Below are 23,763 nucleotides of genomic sequence, written 5' to 3' on the forward strand. Positions count from 1 at the left end.
ACAACCACAACCACACACAACCACAACCACACACACAACCACACAACCAAAAACACACAACCACACACAACCACACACATACAACCACACACACAACCACAACATACAATCACACACACAACCACACACAACCACCCATACAGAACTACACCCACAACCACACACACAACCACACACACACAACCACACACATACAAAACCAAACAAAACCACAAACACAACCACACATAACCACACATCCACACACACACCCAAAACCACACACACACCCACAACCACACCCACAGCCACACAACCATACACATAACCACAACCACACACACGCAACCACACACACACAACCACACAAACAACCACACACACACAACTACACCCACAACCTGACACAACCACACATACAACCATAACCACATATACAACCACACATACACAACCACACACACACACACACAACCACACACACACAACCACACAACCACACACACAACCACACACACAACCACACACAACCATGCAAACAACCACACACACAACCACACACACAACCACACACACAACCACACACAACCACACACACACAACCACACACACACAACTGCATATACACAACCACACACACACACACGCAACTACACACACAACCATGCACACAACCACACACACACACAACCGCACACATAAGCACATACACACAACCATGCACACAACTACACACTCACAACCACACACACACAACCACACACACAACCACACACACAACCCCAATCACACCCACAACCACACACAACCACACACACAACCACACGGAATCACACACACAACTACAGCCACACACACAACACACACAACCACACACACAACACACAAAACCACACACACACCACACACACACAACCACACACACAACCACACACACACAACCACACACACACAACCACACACACAACCACATATAACACCACACAACCACACACACAACCACAAACAACCACACCCACACACACAACCACACACACAGCCACACACAACCACACACACAACCACACACACACAACCACACACACAACCACATACACAACCATACCCACAACCATAACCACAACCACACCCATACAACCACACCTGCACACACACAACCACACACACACAACCACACACCCAAAACCACCAACACACCCACAACCATACCCACAACCACACATACAACCACACACACACAACCTCACAAACAACCACACACACAACCACACACAACCACACACACACAACGACACACACACAACTGCATATACACAACCACACACACACACACGCAACTACACACACAACCATGCACACAACCACACACACACACAACCGCACACATAAGCACATACACACAACCATGCACACAACCACACACTCACAACCACACACACACAACCACACACACAACCACACACACAACCCCAATCACACCCACAACCACACACACACACAACCACACACACAACCACACAGAATCACACACACAACTACAGCCACACACACAACACACACAACCACACACACAACACACAAAACCACACACACACCACACACACACAACCACACACACAACCACACACACACAACCACACACACACAACCACACACACAACCACATATAACACCACACAACCACACACACAACCACAAACAACCACACCCACACACACAACCACACACAGAGCCACACACAACCACACACACAACCACACACACACAACCACACACACAACCACACACACACAACCACACACACAACCACATACACAACCATACCCACAACCATAACCACAACCACACCCATACAACCACACCTGCACACACACAACCACACACAGACAACCACACACCCAAAACCACCAACACACCCACAACCATACCCACAACCACACATACAACCACACACACACAACCTCACAAACAACCACACACACACAACCGCAACCACACATACACAACCACAACCACACACACCTACACACAACCATACACACAACCACACACACACAACCACACACACACAACCACACAAACCACCACACATGCATAATCACACCCACAACCACAAACAACCACACACAACCACACACACAATCACACACACACACAACCACACACACAACCACACACAACCACACAAACAACCACACACACAACCACACCCATAACCATACCCTCAACCACACCCACACAACCACACACACACACACACAACCACACACCGACAACCACACCCACACATCCACAACCACACAACCACACATACCCACACAACCACACCCAACCACACCCACAGAACCACACACACAACCATATACACAACCACACAGAACCACACACACAACCACACACACAATCACACAAAAACTCACCCACCCACAACCACACCAACACACATACACAACCACACAAAACCACACACACAACCACACATCCAAATACAACCAGAACCACACCCACACCAACAACCGCACCCACAACCACACAACCATACAACCACATACACAACCACAACCACGCACGCAAGCACACACACAACCACACACACACACAAGCACACACAACCACAACCACACACAACCACAACCACACACACAACAACACACACACAACCACATACACACACACAACCACACACATACACAACCACAACACACAACCCAACACACAACCATACCCACAACCACACCCCCACAACCACACCCACAACCACATCCACACAACCACACCCACCCACACAACCACACACCCACAACCACACCCACACACCCACAAACACACAACCACAACCACACAACCATACCCAACCACACCCACAACCACACACAACCACACACACAACCACAACCACATATACAACCACACACACACAACCACATACACACAACCATACACACAACCATACACACACAACCACACACACACAACCACACAGACAACCACACACACACAACCACACACACAACAACACACAACCACACAACCACACAAACAACCACTCACACAACCACACCCACAACCATACCCTCAACCACACCCACACAACCACACACACACATACAACCATATACCCACAGCCACACCCACACACCCACAACCACACCCACACCCACACAACCACACCCACCCACACAACCACACCCAAAGAACCACACACACAACCATACACACAACCACACAGAACCACACACACAACCACACACACAACCACACGCACAACCATACCCGACCACACACAACCACACAACCACACACATGCACAACCACACAAAACCACACACACAACCACACACAACCACACATCCACACACACACCCACACCCACAACCACACCCACAACCACACAACCACACACACAACCACACAAACGCAACCACACACACACAGCCACACACACAACACACACACACAACCACACAAACAACCACACACACACAACCACACCCACAACCACCAACAACCACACACACAACAACAACCACATACACAACCACAAACTCACAACCACACACACAACCGCACCCACAACCACACAACCATACAACCACATACACAACCACAACCACGCACGCAAGCACACACACAACCACACACACATACAAGCACACACAACCACACACAACCACAACCACACACACAACAACACACACACAACCACACACACACACAACCACACACATACACAACCACAACACACAACCCAACACACAACCATACCCACAACCACACCCCCACAACCACACCCACAACCACATCCACACAACCACACCCACCCACACACAGAACCACACACCCACAACCACACCCACACACCCACAAACACACAACCACAACCACACAACCATACCCAACCACACACACAACCTTATACACAAAAACACCCACAACCACACACAACCACACACACAACCACAACCACATATACAACCACACACACACAACCACATACACACAACCATACACACAACCATACACACACAACCACACACACACAACCACACAGACAACCACACACACACAACCACACAAACAACCACTCACACAACCACACCCACAACCATACCCTCAACCACACCCACACAACCACACACACACACACAACCATATACCCACAGCCACACCCACACACCCACAACCACACCCATACCCACACAACCACACCCACCCACACAACCACACCCAAAGAACCACACACACAACCATACACAGAACCACACAGAACCACACACACAACCACACACACAACCACACGCACAACCATACCCGACCACACACAACCACACAACCACACACATGCACAACCACACAAAACCACACACACAACCACACACAACCACACATCCACACCCACACCCACACCCACAACCACACCCACAACCATACAACCACACAAACACAACCACACACACAGCCACACACACAACCACACACACACAACCACACAAACAACCACACACACACAACCACACCCACAACCACCCACAACCACACACACAACAACAACCACATACACAACCACACACTCACAACCACACACACAACCGCACACACAACCACACAAACAACCACACACACAACTACACCCACAACCATACCCTCAACCACACCCACATAACCACACCCACACATGCACACACACACACAACCACACACCCACAACCACACCCACACACCCACAACCACACCCACATACACACAACCATACCCACCCACACACCACACCCAACCACACCCACAGAACCACACACACAACCACTCATAACCACATATACACAACCACACACACAACCACAAACACACAACCACACACACACAACCACACACACACACACACACAACCACACATACAACCACAACATCCAACAACACACAACCACACACAACCACACACATAACCACACACACACAAGCACACACACACAACCACACACATACACAGCCACACAAAACCACACAGACAACAACACACAACCACACATACACACACATATCCACAACCACACCCACAACCACACCCACAACCACACAACCACACATACAACCATAACCACACAACCACATACACAACCACACACACAACCACACAAACAACTATACCCACACAACCAGAACCAACCACAACCACACAGACACAACCACACCCACACACACACAACCACCCACAGACAACCACACACAAACACACAACCACACACACAACCACACAGACACAACCACAACCACACACAACCACACACACAACCAGAACCACACACACAACCACACACGCACAACCACACACACAACCATACCCACAACCACACCCACACAACCACACCTGCACACACACAACCACACACACACAACCACACACCCAAAACCACCCACACACCCACAACCATACCCACAACCACATCCATACCCAACCACAATCACACCCACCCACAACCACACACACAACCATACATACAACCACATACACACAACCTCACAAACAACCACACACACACAACCGCAACCACACACACAACCACAACCACACACACCCACACACAACCATACACACAACCACACACACACAACCATACACACAACCACAGCCACACACACAACACACACAACCACATACACAACACACACAACCATACACACAACTACACACACACAACCACAACCACACACACAACTAAACACAATATCACACAACCACACACACAACCACACACATACACATAACCACACACAACCACACACAACCACACAACCACACCCACAACCACACACACACAACCACAACCACACACAACCACAACCACACACACAACCACACAACCAAAAACACACAACCACACACACAACCACACACATACAACCACACACACAACCACAACATACAATCACACAGACAACCACACACAACCACACATACAGAACTACACCCACAACCACACACACAACCACACACACACAACCACACACATACAAAACCAAACAAAACCACACACACAACCACACATAACCACACATCCACACACACACCCACAACCACACACACACCCACAACCACACCCACAGCCACACAACCATACACATAACCACAACCACACACATGCAACCACACACACACAACCACACAAACAACCACACACACACACCTACACCCACAATCTGACACAACCACACATACAACCATAACCACATACACAACCACACATACACAACCACACACACACACACACAACCACACACACACAACCACACACACAACCACACACAACCATGCAAACAACCACACACACAACCACACACACAACCACACACACAACCACACACACACAACCACACACACACAACCGCACATACACAACCACACACACACACACACAACCACACACAACCATGCACACAACCACACACACACACAACCGCACACATAAGCACATACACACAACCATGCACACAACCACACACTCACAACCACACACACACAACCACACACACAACCACACACACAACCCCAATCACACCCACAACCACACACACACACAACCACACACACAACCACACGGAATCACACACACAACTACATCCACACACACAACACACACAACCACACACACAACACACAAAACCACACACACACCACACACACACAACCACACACACAACCACACACATAACCACACACACAACCACACACACACACAACCACACACACAACCACATATAACACCACACAACCACACACACAACCACACACAACCACACCCACACACACAACCACACACACAGCCACACACAACCACACACACAACCACACACACACAACCACACACACAACCACATACACAACCATACCCACAACCATACCCACAACCACACCCATACATCCACACCTGCACACACACAACCACACACACACAACCACACACCCAAAACCACCCACACACCCACAACCATACCCACAACCACACATACAACCACACACACACAACCTCACAAACAACCACACACACACAACCGCAACCACACATACACAACCACAACCACACACACCTACACACAACCATACACACAACCACACACACACAACCACACAAACCACCACACATGCATAATCACACCCACAACCACAAACAACCACACACACACAACCACACACACAACCACACACACAATCACACACACACACAACCACACACACAACCACACACAACCACACAAACAACCACACACACAACCACACCCACAACCATACCCTCAACCACACCCACACAACCACACACACACACACACAACCACACACCGACAACCACACCCACACATCCACAACCACACAACCACACATACCCACACAACCACACCCAACCACACCCACAGAACCACACACACAACCATATACACAACCACACAGAACCACACACACAACCCCACACACAATCACACAAAAACTCACCCACCCACAACCACACCGACACACATACACAACCACACAAAACCACACACACAACCACACATCCAAACACAACCAGAACCACACCCACACCAACAACCACACCCACAACCACACCCACAACCACACAACCACACAACCACATACACAACCACAACCACGCACGCAAGCACACACACAACCACACACACACACAAGCACACATAACCACAACCACACACAACCACAACCACACACACAACAACACACACACAACCACACACACACAACCACACACATACACAACCACAACACACAACCCCACACACAACCATACCCCCAACCACACCCCCACAACCACACCCACAACCACATCCACACAACCACACCCACCCACACACAGAACCACACACCCACAACCACACCCACACACCCACAAACACACAACCACAACCACACAACCATACCCAACCACACACACACAACCTTATACACAACCACACCCACAACCACACACAACCACACACACAACCACACATACAACCACACACACACAACCACACAGACAACCACACACACACAACCACACACACAACAACACACAACCACACAACCACACAAACAACCACTCACACAACCACACCCACAACCATACCCTCAACCACACCCACACAACCACACATACACACACACAACCATATACCCACAGCCACACCCACACACCCACAACCACAATCACACCCACACAACCACACCCACCCACACAACCACACCCAACCACACCCACAGAACCACACACACAACCATACACACAACCACACAGAACCACACATACAACCACACACACAACCACACGCACAACCATACCCGACCACACACAACCACACAACCACACACATGCACAACCACACAAAACCACACACACAACCACACACAACCACACATCCACACACACACCCACACCCACAACCATACCCACAACCACACAACCACACACACAACCACACAAACGCAACCACACACACACAGCCACACACACAACCACATACACACAACCACACAAACAACCACACACACACAACCACACCCACAACCACCCACAACCACACACACAACAACAACCACATACACAACCACACACTCAACCACACACACAACCGCACATACAACCACACAAACAACCACACACACAACTACACCCACAACCATACCCTCAACCACACCCACATAACCACACCCACACATGCACACACACACACAACCACACACCCACAACCACACCCACACACCCACAACCACACCCACATCCACACAACCATACCCACCCATACACCACACCCAACCACACCCACAGAACCACACACACAACCACTCACAACCACATATACACAACCACACACACAATCACAAACACACAACCACACACACAACCACACACACAACCGCACATACAACCACACAAACAACCACACACACAACTACACCCACAACCATACCCTCAACCACACCCACATAACCACACCCACACATGCACACACACACACAACCACACACCCACAACCACACCCACACACCCACAACCACACCCACATCCACACAACCATACCCACCCACACACCACACCCAACCACACCCACAGAACCACACACACAACCACTCACAACCACATATACACAACCACACACACAACCACAAACACACAACCACACACACACAACCACACACACACACACAACCACACATACAACCACAACATCCAACAACACACAACCACACACAACCACACACACAACCACACACACACAACCACACACAACCACACACATACACAGCCACACAAAACCACACAGACAACAACACACAACCACACATACACACACATATCCACAACCACACCCACAACCACACCCACAACCACACAACCACACATACAACCATAACCACACAACCACATACACAACCACACACACAACCACACAAACAACTACACCCACACAACCAGAACCAACCACAACCACACAGACACAACCACACCCACACACACACAACCACCCACAGACAACCACACACAAACACACAACCACACACACAACCACACAGACACAACCACAACCACACACAACCACACACACAACCAGAACCACACACACAACCACACACGCACAACCACACACACAACCATACCCACAACCACACCCACACAACCACACCTGCACACACACAACCACACACACACAACCACACACCCAAAACCACCCACACACCCACAACCATACCCACAACCACATCCATACCCAACCACAATCACACCCACCCACAACCACACACACAACCATACATACAACCACATACACACAACCTCACAAACAACCACACACACACAACTGCAACCACACACACAACCACAACCACACACACCCACACACAACCATACATACAACCACATACACACAACCTCACAAACAACCACACACACACAACTGCAACCACACACACAACCACAGCCACACACACAACACACACAACCACATACACAACACACACAACCATACACACATCTACACACACACAACCACAACCACACACACAACCAAACACAATACCACACAACCACACACACAACCACACACAACCACACACATACACATAACCACACACAACCACACACAACCACACAACCATACCCACAACCACACACACACAACCATAACCACACACAACCACAACCACACAACCAAAAACACACAACCACACACACAACCACAACATACAATCACACACACAACCACACATACAGAACCACACCCACAACCACACACACAACCAAACACACACACAACCACACACATACAAAACCACACAAAACCACACACACAACCACACATAACCACACATCCACACACACACCCACAACCACACACACAACCACACCCACAACCACACACACACAACCACACAAACAACCACACACACACAACTACACCCACAACCTGACACAACCACACATACAACCATAACCACATTGTTGGACCCGGCCTCGTAGAATGGCCCTCCATGCCCCCGCACCACCGAAACCTGGTACCTACAGCCCAAGCCCCCGGCCCGGCCGAACCTCCCCACCAGGACACACGCACCGACCCGGACATCTCCGTCCCTGGCCTCTCCCCTTTCGGCCACCCCGGGCCCGCGTGCCCACTTCATGCACCAAGATGGCCGCCCGGCCCCAGCGCGACCCGGGCATAGAGGCGCCACTCCGGCTGGAGGACATCACGCTTCCAGGGGATGAGAGAGGGAGGAGCAGTTTCTATCGCACCTCTGAACTCCCCCGGGACGATGGGTTTCGATCGGCCCTCCGGCCTCCCTGAGGGCTGGCTCCACGCCTGCTGGGTGTCTGGGACTCCTCCCGACCCGGCCCTGAAAGGATCAAAAGACTATAGCAGGAAATCCCGACAAGCGACCCCCAGGTGACAAGACCCCTGCCTGCACAGACTCCGGACATCAAAGAGGGGTCGAACTATAACAAGGGGTGCTCTGGGGCTGTCCGGCAGATTCGACGCTGGAACAACGAGAGCCTGCTGACGTGGTCGCGGCTCCTGGAACTGGAACTCACCTGAGCCCTGCTGAGTGACTCGCGGCTCCCTGAAGATCGTAAGACCTCCGAACTTGCACCTGAGCCCTGCTGAGTGACTCGCGGCTCCCTGAAGATCGTAAGACCTCCGAACTTGTACCTGAGCCCTGCTGAGTGACTCGCGGCTCCCTGAAGATCGTAAGACCTCCGAACTTGTACCTGAGCCCTGCTGAGTGACTCGCGGCTCCCCCAGACTCTCACGGTCCCGCCGGACCCCACCTCCGACCACGTATCCCCCAGCTCGAGGATTGTGAGCTGTGCGCCGGGTACGTCCCTGCTTTGAACCGTTACCAAAGACAGTCCCGCTACCCCCTACCTTTCCGAGACTCTTGAGCCCGTGCTCACCTTGTACATATTTGCAGTGATACCTGTTTGATAAAGCTTGTTCTGAGAATACCCAGTGTGGTCCCTCTGTGTCGTGTGGTGCCAGAAGTACGATCCTGGTTGCGAGAATCCTCCCCCTGGGGAATCTCCCGCCAGTGCCCGGCTACGATACTTTGAGGGTGGGTCTCAGGGTAGTCAGGACCCCCTTTCCGGGCTCCTCTGAGGTCGCCGTCTAACATTGGTGGCAAGCGACGGGATTCGGGCCCATCACCTAGAGATCGTACAGTAAACGACGGACGCACGACCAACAAAGATGGCAGAAGGAAGCGCCACGAGCTCCGCAGAAACCAACGCCAACAGAGTGTTCCAGGTGGAGCATCTGGAAGAATACACACACAAAGAGCTAAAACAATTTTGCAAAGAACTTAAAATCGCTACCACTGGCCTCAACACTAAAGAAGACTTGCAGAAAGCACTGAAAACTTGGGTGGAGACCGGGGCCTCCCGCCCGGAAGGCACGGGGGAGCGCCCCGACGGAGCCGAACCCCCCCAAAATGAAAGCAGTAGCAATCAGGTGCGAGGCATCGTACCAGACGGGGGCCTATCCCCGGAAGAGCTCGCGGACAGAGAGAGAAGCCGCAGTCATGAACTCGAGTTAGCCAAACTCAAAATCGAGGGCGAATTGAAGTTAGCGGAGAAGAAGCTAGCAGTAGAGCAAATGCGTGTACAAGGCGAACTGGAAGAAAAGAAGCTCCAACGGGAGCACGAAGGAAGAAAGCTCCAACTGGAGCACGAACGGAGCTTAAAGGAACTCGAGCTCAAGGCCCGAAATGAGGACGGGAGGCCCTCGGGGAACCGAGAGACGGCCCCCCCAGCGGAACAGAAGGTCCACATCCCCAAGGATGTGGTCAAAGAATATTATAAAAACGATGACATTCAGCAATGGTTTCGGGCCTACGAGGTCGCCATGACCTCCCATCGGATTCCACAGAAGGACTGGGGGGCGGGGTTGTGGGGACGGTTTCTGAGCGAAGGAAGGGACACCCTGCTCGACCTACCCCTATCCCTGCAGACCTCCTACAGCCACATGAAAGAGGCTCTCCTCACAAGATACGGCCTCACCCCAGAAATGTACCGCCAACGGTTCCGGGACTGCAGGAAGATCCCGGGCACCACCTGGGTGGAGTATGTAAACTTTTTTAGTCGGGCCTTCGATGGGTGGGTCAAGGGCAGCAAAGTCACCACCCTTGCCGAACTCACTGACCTCATGTTATGGGAACATCTGGCTGCGAACTGCTTCGTAGAGCTACGTCAACATCTGCTGGATAGCAAGCTCACAGATCCCCGGAAGCTGGCCGTGGAGGCCGACCGCTGGACCAACACCCGGGTCTCCCGGGGCATGGTAGGAGAGTACCCCCGAACCAGTCAGGGACCACCCCGCCAGAGAGGGGGAGGGAACCAGGGAGGGCCGAGGGAGTCCCAGCCTAGCCCCCCGAAGACACCACCTCCACCTTTCCCGGCGCCCCCCCCACCAGTAACAGGGCCCCCCGGGAGACGGGGACACCGGGTGACCGTCACATGTTTCCGCTGCCAGAAACCCGGGCACTACGCCAATGACCCAGAGTGCCCCATGGCCACCCAAGTCACCCCTGCGAGACAGATAGCCAACGTAGCCCTAGGGGAGGAGGTTGAGGAAGCCGAGGAGTGGGAACCAGCCGCGATGGCCCTAGTATCCCTGGGAGATAGGGAAATGATCCCTGGTAGCCTCCTACCGTCCAACACACAGAAATATGGGCAGCTCGTCAAGATCAATGGCCACCAGGTAGAGGCCCTGCGGGACACCGGGGCCAGTATCACCGGTGTCCTCAGGCACCTAGTTCCCGAGGAGCAGATCCTCCCCAATGTCTTTTGCCCCGTAATATCTGCAGACAATAGGGAAAGTATGTGTCAGGTGGCCCTGGTGCCATTTGAGTGGGGAGGGGTGATAGGCAAACTCAAGGTGGCCGTAAGAACCTCCCAGCCGGTCGACTGCCTCTTAGGGAACGACCTGGAGAGTTCCCCCTGGAAGCACGTAGAGCGCAAGGCCCACCTAGGAATGATGGGACTCCCCGAGTGGGTGTGTGCCACCACCCGATCTATGACAGCCCGACTCACTCCCCGGATCGAAATCGAGAGCACCCCGGTCAAAGTAGCCAGCACCGTCCCCGCCGAGGGTCCTCCCGTTCCCCCATCGGAAGGGTCCGTCGTCAGCGACGAACCCGCACCATCCGACCCCGCCCCGGTCCCCGAGTTGGGGGATCTACCCGAGTTGGCCCATTGGCGCCACGAGGGCGGGCCCACCCGAGAAGAATTTTGCTGGGAGCAAGCCACCTGTCCTTCCCTGGTCGGGCTGCGGCACCAGGCCGAGGGCCAAGCCGCAGGTGACCAGACCGGAACGCACCGAATCTATTGGGAGAATAACGTCCTGTATAGTGAGCAGAAATCAGTGGAGCTGGGATCCGGACGGGTACTGGTGGTACCTCTCCGCTTCCGGGATTTCCTCCTGGGCTTAGCCCACGATGTCCCCCTCGCCGGTCACCTGGGTCAGGACAAGACCTACAGCCGTCTCGTGACCCATTTTTATTGGCCTAAGATGAAAGCAGCGGTAGAAGCCCACTGCAAGTCCTGCCCCACGTGCCAAGCCAGTGGGAAGAGTGGGGGGAAGCGCAAGGCTCCCCTCCAACCCTTCCCGGTCGTCAGTACCCCCTTCGAACGAGTCGGGATCGACATCGTGGGGCCACTGGACCCCCCACATCCCAAGGTCACCGTTTCATCTTGGTCCTAGTGGACCACGCCACCCGCTACCCAGAGGCTATTCCCCTACGCACCATTACGGCCCCCGTGGTGGGCCGGGCCCTGATGGGGATCTTCTCCAGGGTGGGTTTCCCCCGCGAGGTCGTGAGCGATCGCGGCACTAATTTTATATCCAGGTATATGACGTCCCTGTGGCAACAATGTGGGGTGTCCTATAAGTTCACCACCCCATACCATCCCCAAGGGAACGGCCTAGTAGAGAGGTTTAATAGGACTTTGAAAGGGATGATCGCTGGCCTAGAAGAGCCCCTCCGGCGTAAGTGGGACGTCCTGCTCCCCTGCCTCTTGTTCGCTTACCGGGAGGTCCCCCAGAAGTCCTTAGGGTTCAGCCCGTTTGAATTACTCTATGGGCACCCCGTCCGAGGTCCCCTCAGTTTAGTTAAGGAAGGGTGGGAGGCAGCACCCCAGGCCACCCCCCGAGATGTGTTCCAATATGTCCTGGCCCTCCGGAACCAGACCAGGAGGTTCCGAGAACTGGCCGAGGCCAACCTGGAGGCGAGTCAAGAAGAAATGAAGCGCTGGTACGACCAGAATGCTACTCTGGTCGAGTTCCAGCCGGGCCAGCAGGTGTGGGTCATGGCCCCAGTGAAGCCTGGCGCTCTCCAGGACCGATGGACTGGGCCCTACAAAGTGGTCGAGAAGAAGAGCCAAGTCACCTACTTGGTGGACGTCCAGTCGCCTCGGGATCCCCTCCGGGTCCTGCACGTGAACCGCCTCAAGCCTCACTTCCAGCGGACAGAACTGAGCCTCCTGCTGGCCACCGATGACGGGGCCGAAGATGAGTCGGATCCCCTCCCGGACCTCCTGTGTATCAAGGAGCAGGATGGCTCCGTGGAAGGAGTGAACCTCTCCCCAGCCCTCACTGCCCAGCAACAAGCGGACTGCCGCCAGCTCCTAAGACAATTTTCTGACCTCTTCTCCCTGACCCCCCGGGTCACCAACTGGTGTGTTCATGATGTGGACACCGGGGACAGCCCGCCGGTGAGACACCGAGCCTACCGGGTTCCTGACCGGGTCCGGTCCTGCATTCAAGCGGAAGTCTCGAAGATGTTGACCCTGGGGGTGATCGAGCCCTCTGACAGTCCCTGGGCCAGCCCCGTGGTCCTGGTCCCGAAGGCAGCGGCCCCCGGTGTCGCCCCCGAGCTCCGATTCTGCGTGGACTACCGGGGGCTCAATGACGTTACCCGAGCCGATGCCCACCCCATTCCACGAGCCGACGAACTCATTGACTGACTAGGGGCAGCCCGGTTCCTCAGCACATTCGACCTCACCTGCGGATACTGGCAGATTGCGCTCACCGAAGGGGCCAAAGAGCGGTCCGCTTTCTCCACCCCCGATGGGCACTACCGCTTCCGCGTAATGCCCTTCTGGATGAAAAATGCCCCGGCCACTTTCCAGCGACTGGTGAATAGAGTCCTGGCCGGGCTAGAACAGTTCAGCGCGGCATACCTGGATGACATCGCTGTCTTCAGTTCAGAGTGGAGTGAGCACCTCCAGCACCTCCGAAGGGTGCTAATCGCCCTGCGCCAGGCAGGCCTCACAGTAAAAGCCAGCAAGTGCCAGATCGGGCAAGGATCCGTGTTCTACTTGGGGCACCAGGTCGGGAGTGGCCAGGTCGCCCCGCTACAGCCAAAGATCGACGCCATCCTGGCCTGGGAACCACCCATCACCCAGACGGAGGTCCGAGCCTTTCTGGGACTCACGGGCTACTACCGAAGATTCATTCGGGGGTATGGCAGCCTTGTCGGCCCTCTCACAGAACTCACGTCTAAAAAACAGCCAAAGAAAGTGCAGTGGACGGCTGCCTGCCAGGAAGCTTTCGATGCCCTAAAAAGGGCCATGTGTACTGCCCCCGTCCTCCAGGCTCCCGACTACGCCAAGGAGTTCATAGTCCAAACCGATGCCTCCGAGCATGGCATTGGGGCCGTCCTGTCCCAAGTAAATGACCAAGGCCTAGACCAGCCCGTCGCCTTCCTCAGTCGGCGGCTGTTGCCCCGAGAACAAAGATGGAGCACCATAGAGCGCGAAGCCTTTGCCATGGTCTGGGCACTCAAAAAGCTACGACCCTACCTGTTTGGCACCCATTTCAGAGTCCAAACTGACCATCGGCCCTTACGTTGGCTCATGCAGATGCGAGGAGAAAACCCCAAGCTACTGCGGTGGTCAATCTCCCTCCAGGGGATGGATTTCACCGTGGAACACCGCCCTGGTACGGACCACGCCAATGCTGACGGCCTCTCCCGATTCTTCCGCCTCAGCGAAGAGAACCCCCCAAGCTGATGGGCAGTTCTCTCCGGCTTTCAGCTGGGGGGGACGCGTGTTGGACCCGGCCTCGTAGAATGGCCCTCCGTGCCCCCGCACCACCGAAACCTGGTACCTACAGCCCAAGCCCCCGGCCCGGCCGAACCTCCCCACCAGGACACACGCACCGACCCGGACATCTCCGTCCCTGGCCTCTCCCCTTTCGGCCACCCCGGGCCCGCGTGCCCACTTCATGCACCAAGATGGCCGCCCGGCCCCAGCGCGACCCGGGCATAGAGGCGCCACTCCGGCTGGAGGACATCACGCTTCCAGGGGATGAGAGAGGGAGGAGCAGTTTCTATCGCACCTCTGAACTCCCCCGGGACGATGGGTTTCGATCGGCCCTCCGGCCTCCCTGAGGGCTGGCTCCACGCCTGCTGGGTGTCTGGGACTCCTCCCGACCCGGCCCTGAAAGGATCAAAAGACTATAGCAGGAAATCCCGACAAGCGACCCCCAGGTGACAAGACCCCTGCCTGCACAGACTCCGGACATCAAAGAGGGGTCGAACTATAACAAGGGGTGCTCTGGGGCTGTCCGGCAGATTCGACGCTGGAACAACGAGAGCCTGCTGACGTGGTCGCGGCTCCTGGAACTGGAACTCACCTGAGCCCTGCTGAGTGACTCGCGGCTCCCTGAAGATCGTAAGACCTCCGAACTTGCACCTGAGCCCTGCTGAGTGACTCGCGGCTCCCTGAAGATCGTAAGACCTCCGAACTTGTACCTGAGCCCTGCTGAGTGACTCGCGGCTCCCTGAAGATCGTAAGACCTCCGAACTTGTACCTGAGCCCTGCTGAGTGACTCGCGGCTCCCCCAGACTCTCACGGTCCCGCCGGACCCCACCTCCGACCACGTATCCCCCAGCTCGAGGATTGTGAGCTGTGCGCCGGGTACGTCCCTGCTTTGAACCGTTACCAAAGACAGTCCCGCTACCCCCTACCTTTCCGAGACTCTTGAGCCCGTGCTCACCTTGTACATATTTGCAGTGATACCTGTTTGATAAAGCTTGTTCTGAGAATACCCAGTGTGGTCCCTCTGTGTCGTGTGGTGCCAGAAGTACGATCCTAGTTGCGAGAATCCTCCCCCTGGGGAATCTCCCGCCAGTGCCCGGCTACGATACTTTGAGGGTGGGTCTCAGGGTAGTCAGGACCCCCTTTCCGGGCTCCTCTGAGGTCGCCGTCTAACACACATACACAACCACACACACATAACCACACACACAACCACACACACACAACCACACACACAAAACCACACACACAACCACACACAACCACGCAAACAACCACACACACAACCACACCTACAACCATACCCTCAACCATACCCACACAACCCCACCCACACACACACACACAACCACACACCGACAACCATACCCACACACCCACAACCACACCCACACCCACACAAACACACCCACCCACACAACCACACCCAACCACACCCACAGAACCACACACACAACCATACACACAACCACACACAACCACACACACACAACCACACACACACAACCATATATACACAACCACACACACACAAACAACCACACACACAACCATGCACACAACCACATACACACAACCGCACACATAACCACATACACACAACCATGCACACAACCACACACTCACACTCACAACCACACACACACAACCACACACACAACCACACACACAACCCCAATCACACCCACAACCACACACACACACAACCACACACACACAACCACACGCAACAACACACACAACTACAGCCACACGCACAACACACACAACCACACACACAACACACAAAACCACACACACACCACACACACACAACCACACACACAACCACAAACACAACCACACAAACAACCACACACACACAACCACACACACAACCACATATAACACCACACAACCACACACACAACCATACCCACACACACAACCACACACAGCCACAACCACACACAACCACACCCACAACCACACACACAAATACACACACAACCACACACACAACCACACACACACAACCACACCTGCACACACACAACCACACACACACAACCACACACCCAAAACCACCCACACACCCACAACCATACCCACAACCACACATACAACCACACACACACAACCTTACAAACAACCACACACACACAACCGCAACCACACACACACAACCACAACCACACACACCTACACACAACCATACACACAAACACATACACACAACCACACACACAACCACAGCCACACACACAACACACACAACCACACACACAACACACAAAACCATACACACAACCACAACCACACACACAACCACACACAATACCACACAACCACACACACAACCACACACATACACATAACCACACACAACAACCACACACACACAACCACAACCACACACAACCACAACCACACACTCAACCACACAACCAAACATATACAACCACACACACAACCACACATATACAACCACACACACAACCACAACATACAATCACACACACACAACCACACATACAGAACCACACCCACAACCACACACACAACCACACACACACAACCACACACATACAAAACCACACACACAACCACACATAACCACACATCCACACACACACCCACAACCACACACACACCCACAACCACACCTACAACCACACAACCACACACATAACCACAACCACACACACGCAACCACACAGACAACCACACACACACAACCACACACACAACAACACACAACCACACAAACAACCACTCACACAACCACACCCACAACCATACCCTCAACCACACCCACACAACCACACACACACACACAACCATATACCCACAGCCACACCCACACACCCACAACCACACCCACACCCACACAACCACACCCACCCACACAACCACACCCAAAGAACCACACACACAACCATACACACAACCACACAGAACCACACACACAACCACACACACAACCACATGCACAACCATACCCGACCACACACAACCACACAACCACACACATGCACAACCACACAAAACCACACACACAACCACACACAACCACATATCCACACACACACCCACACCCACAACCACACCCACAACCACACAACCACACACACAACCACACAAACGCAACCACACACACACAGCCACACACACAACCACACACACACAACAACACAAACAACCACACACACACACAACCACACCCACAACCACCCACAACCACACACACAACAACAACCACATACACAACCACACACTCACAACCACACACACAACCGCACACACAACCACACAAACAACCACACACACACAACCACACACACAACCACATATAACACCACACAACCACACACACAACCATACCCACACACACAACCACACACAGCCACAACCACACACAACCACACCCACAACCACACACACAAATACACACACAACCACACACACACAACCACACCTGCACACACACAACCACACACACACAACCACACACCCAAAACCACCCACACACCCACAACCATACCCACAACCACACATACAACCACACACACACAACCTTACAAACAACCACACACACACAACCGCAACCACACACACACAACCACAACCACACACACCTACACACAACCATACACACAAACACATACACACAACCACACACACAACCACAGCCACACACACAACACACACAACCACACACACAACACACAAAACCATACACACAACCACAACCACACACACAACCACACACAATACCACACAACCACACACACAACCACACACATACACATAACCACACACAACAACACCGAACCACACAACCACACCCACAACCACACACACACAACCACAACCACACACAACCACAACCACACACTCAACCACACAACCAAACATATACAACCACACACACAACCACACATATACAACCACACACACAACCACAACATACAATCACACACACACAACCACACATACAGAACCACACCCACAACCACACACACAACCACACACACACAACCACACACATACAAAACCACACACACAACCACACATAACCACACATCCACACACACACCCACAACCACACACACACCCACAACCACACCTACAACCACACAACCACACACATAACCACAACCACACACACGCAACCACACAGACAACCACACACACACAACCACACACACAACAACACACAACCACACAACCACACAAACAACCACTCACACAACCACACCCACAACCATACCCTCAACCACACCCACACAACCACACACACACACACAACCATATACCCACAGCCACACCCACACACCCACAACCACACCCACACCCACACAACCACACCCACCCACACAACCAAACCCAAAGAACCACACACACAACCATACACACAACCACACTCAACCACACACACAACCACACACACAACCACATGTACAACCATACCCGACCACACACAACCACACAACCACACACATGCACAACCACACAAAACCACACACACAACCACACACAACCACATATCCACACACACACCCACACCCACACCCACAACCACACAACCACACACACAACCACACAAACGCAACCACACACACACAGCCACACACACAACCACACACACACAACAACACAAACAACCACACACACACACAACCACACCCACAACCACCCACAACCACACACACAACAACAACCACATACACAACCACACACTCACAACCACACACACAACCGCACACACAACCACACAAACAACCACACACACAACTACACCCACAACCATACCCTCAACCACACCCACATAACCACACCCACACATGCACACACACAACCACACACCCACAACCACACCCACACACCCACAACCACACCCACATCCACACAACCATACCCACCCACACACCACACCCAACCACACCCACAGAACCACACACACAACCACTCATAACCACATATACACAACCACATACACAACCACAAACACACAACCACACATACACAACCACACACACACACAACCACACATACAACCACAACATCCAACAACACACAACCACACACAACCACACACAACCACACACATAACCACACACACACAAGCACACACACACAACCACACACATACACAGCCACACAAAACCACACAGACAACAACACACAACCACACATACACACACATATCCACAACCACACCCACAACCACACCCACAACCACACAACCACACATACAACCATAACCACACAACCACATACACAACCACACACACAACCACACAAACAACTACACCCACACAACCAGAACCAACCACAACCACACAGACACAACCACACCCACACACACATAACCACCCACAGACAACCACACACAAACACACAACCACACACACAACTACACAGACACAACCACAACCACACAAAACCACACACACAACCAGAACCACACACACAACCACACACGCACAACCACACACACAACCATACCCACAACCACACCCACACAACCACACCTGCACACACACAACCACACACATACAACCACACACCCAAAACCACCCACACACCCACAACCATACCCACAACCACATCCATACCCAACCACAATCACACCCACCCACAACCACACACACAACCATACATACAACCACATACACACAACCTCACAAACAACCACACACACACAACCGCAACCACACACACAACCACAACCACACACACCCACACACAACCATACACACAACCACACACACACAACCATACACACAACCACAGCCACACACACAACACACACAACCACATACACAACACACACAACCATACACACAACTACACACACACAACCACAACCACATACACAACTAAACACAATACCACACAACCACACACACAACCACACACATACACATAACCACACACAACCACACACAACCACATAACCACACCCACAACCACACACACACAACCACAACCACACACAACCACAACCACACACACAACCACACAACCAAAAACACACAACCACACACACAACCACACACATACAACCACACACACAACCACAACATACAATCACACACACAACCACACACAACCACACATACAGAACTACACCCACAACCACACACACAACCACACACACACAACCACACACATACAAAACCAAAAAAACCACACACACAACCACACATAACCACACATCCACACACACACCCACAACCACACACACACCCAAAACCATACCCACAGCCACACAACCATACACATAACCACAACCACACACATGCAACCACACACACACAACCACACAAACAACCACACACACACAACTACATCCACAACCTGACACAACCACACATACAATCATAACCACATACACAACCACACATACACAACTACACACACACACACAACCACACACACACAACCACACACACACAACCACACACACAACCACACACAACCATGCAAACAACCACACACACAACCACACACACAACCACACACACAACCACACACAACCACACACACAACCATACACACACAACTGCACATACACAACCACACATACACACAAACAACCACACACAACCATGCACACAACCACACACACACAACCGCACACATAAGCACATACACACAACCATGCACACAACCACACACTCACAACCACACACACACAACCAAACACACAACCACATACACAACCCCAATCACACCCACAACCACACACACACACAACCACACACACAACCACACAGAATCACACACACAACTACATCCACACACACAACACACACAACCACACACACAACACACAAAACCACACACACACCACACACACACAACCACACACACAACCACACACAACCACACACACAACCAACCACACACAACCACACACAACCACATATAACACCACACAACCACACACACAACCACACACAACCACACCCACACATACAACCACATACACAGCCACACACAACCACACACACAACCACACACACACAACCACACACACAACCACACACACACAACCACACACACAACCACATACACAACCATACCCACAACCATACCCACAACCACACCCATACAACCACACCTGCACACACACAACCACACACACACAACCACACACCCAAAACCACCCACACACCCACAACCATACCCACAACCACACATACAACCACACACACACAAC

Source organism: Triturus cristatus, chromosome 1_1 (genome assembly GCF_964204655.1).
Source record: "Triturus cristatus chromosome 1_1, aTriCri1.1, whole genome shotgun sequence".
Lineage (NCBI taxonomy): Eukaryota > Metazoa > Chordata > Amphibia > Caudata > Salamandridae > Triturus > Triturus cristatus.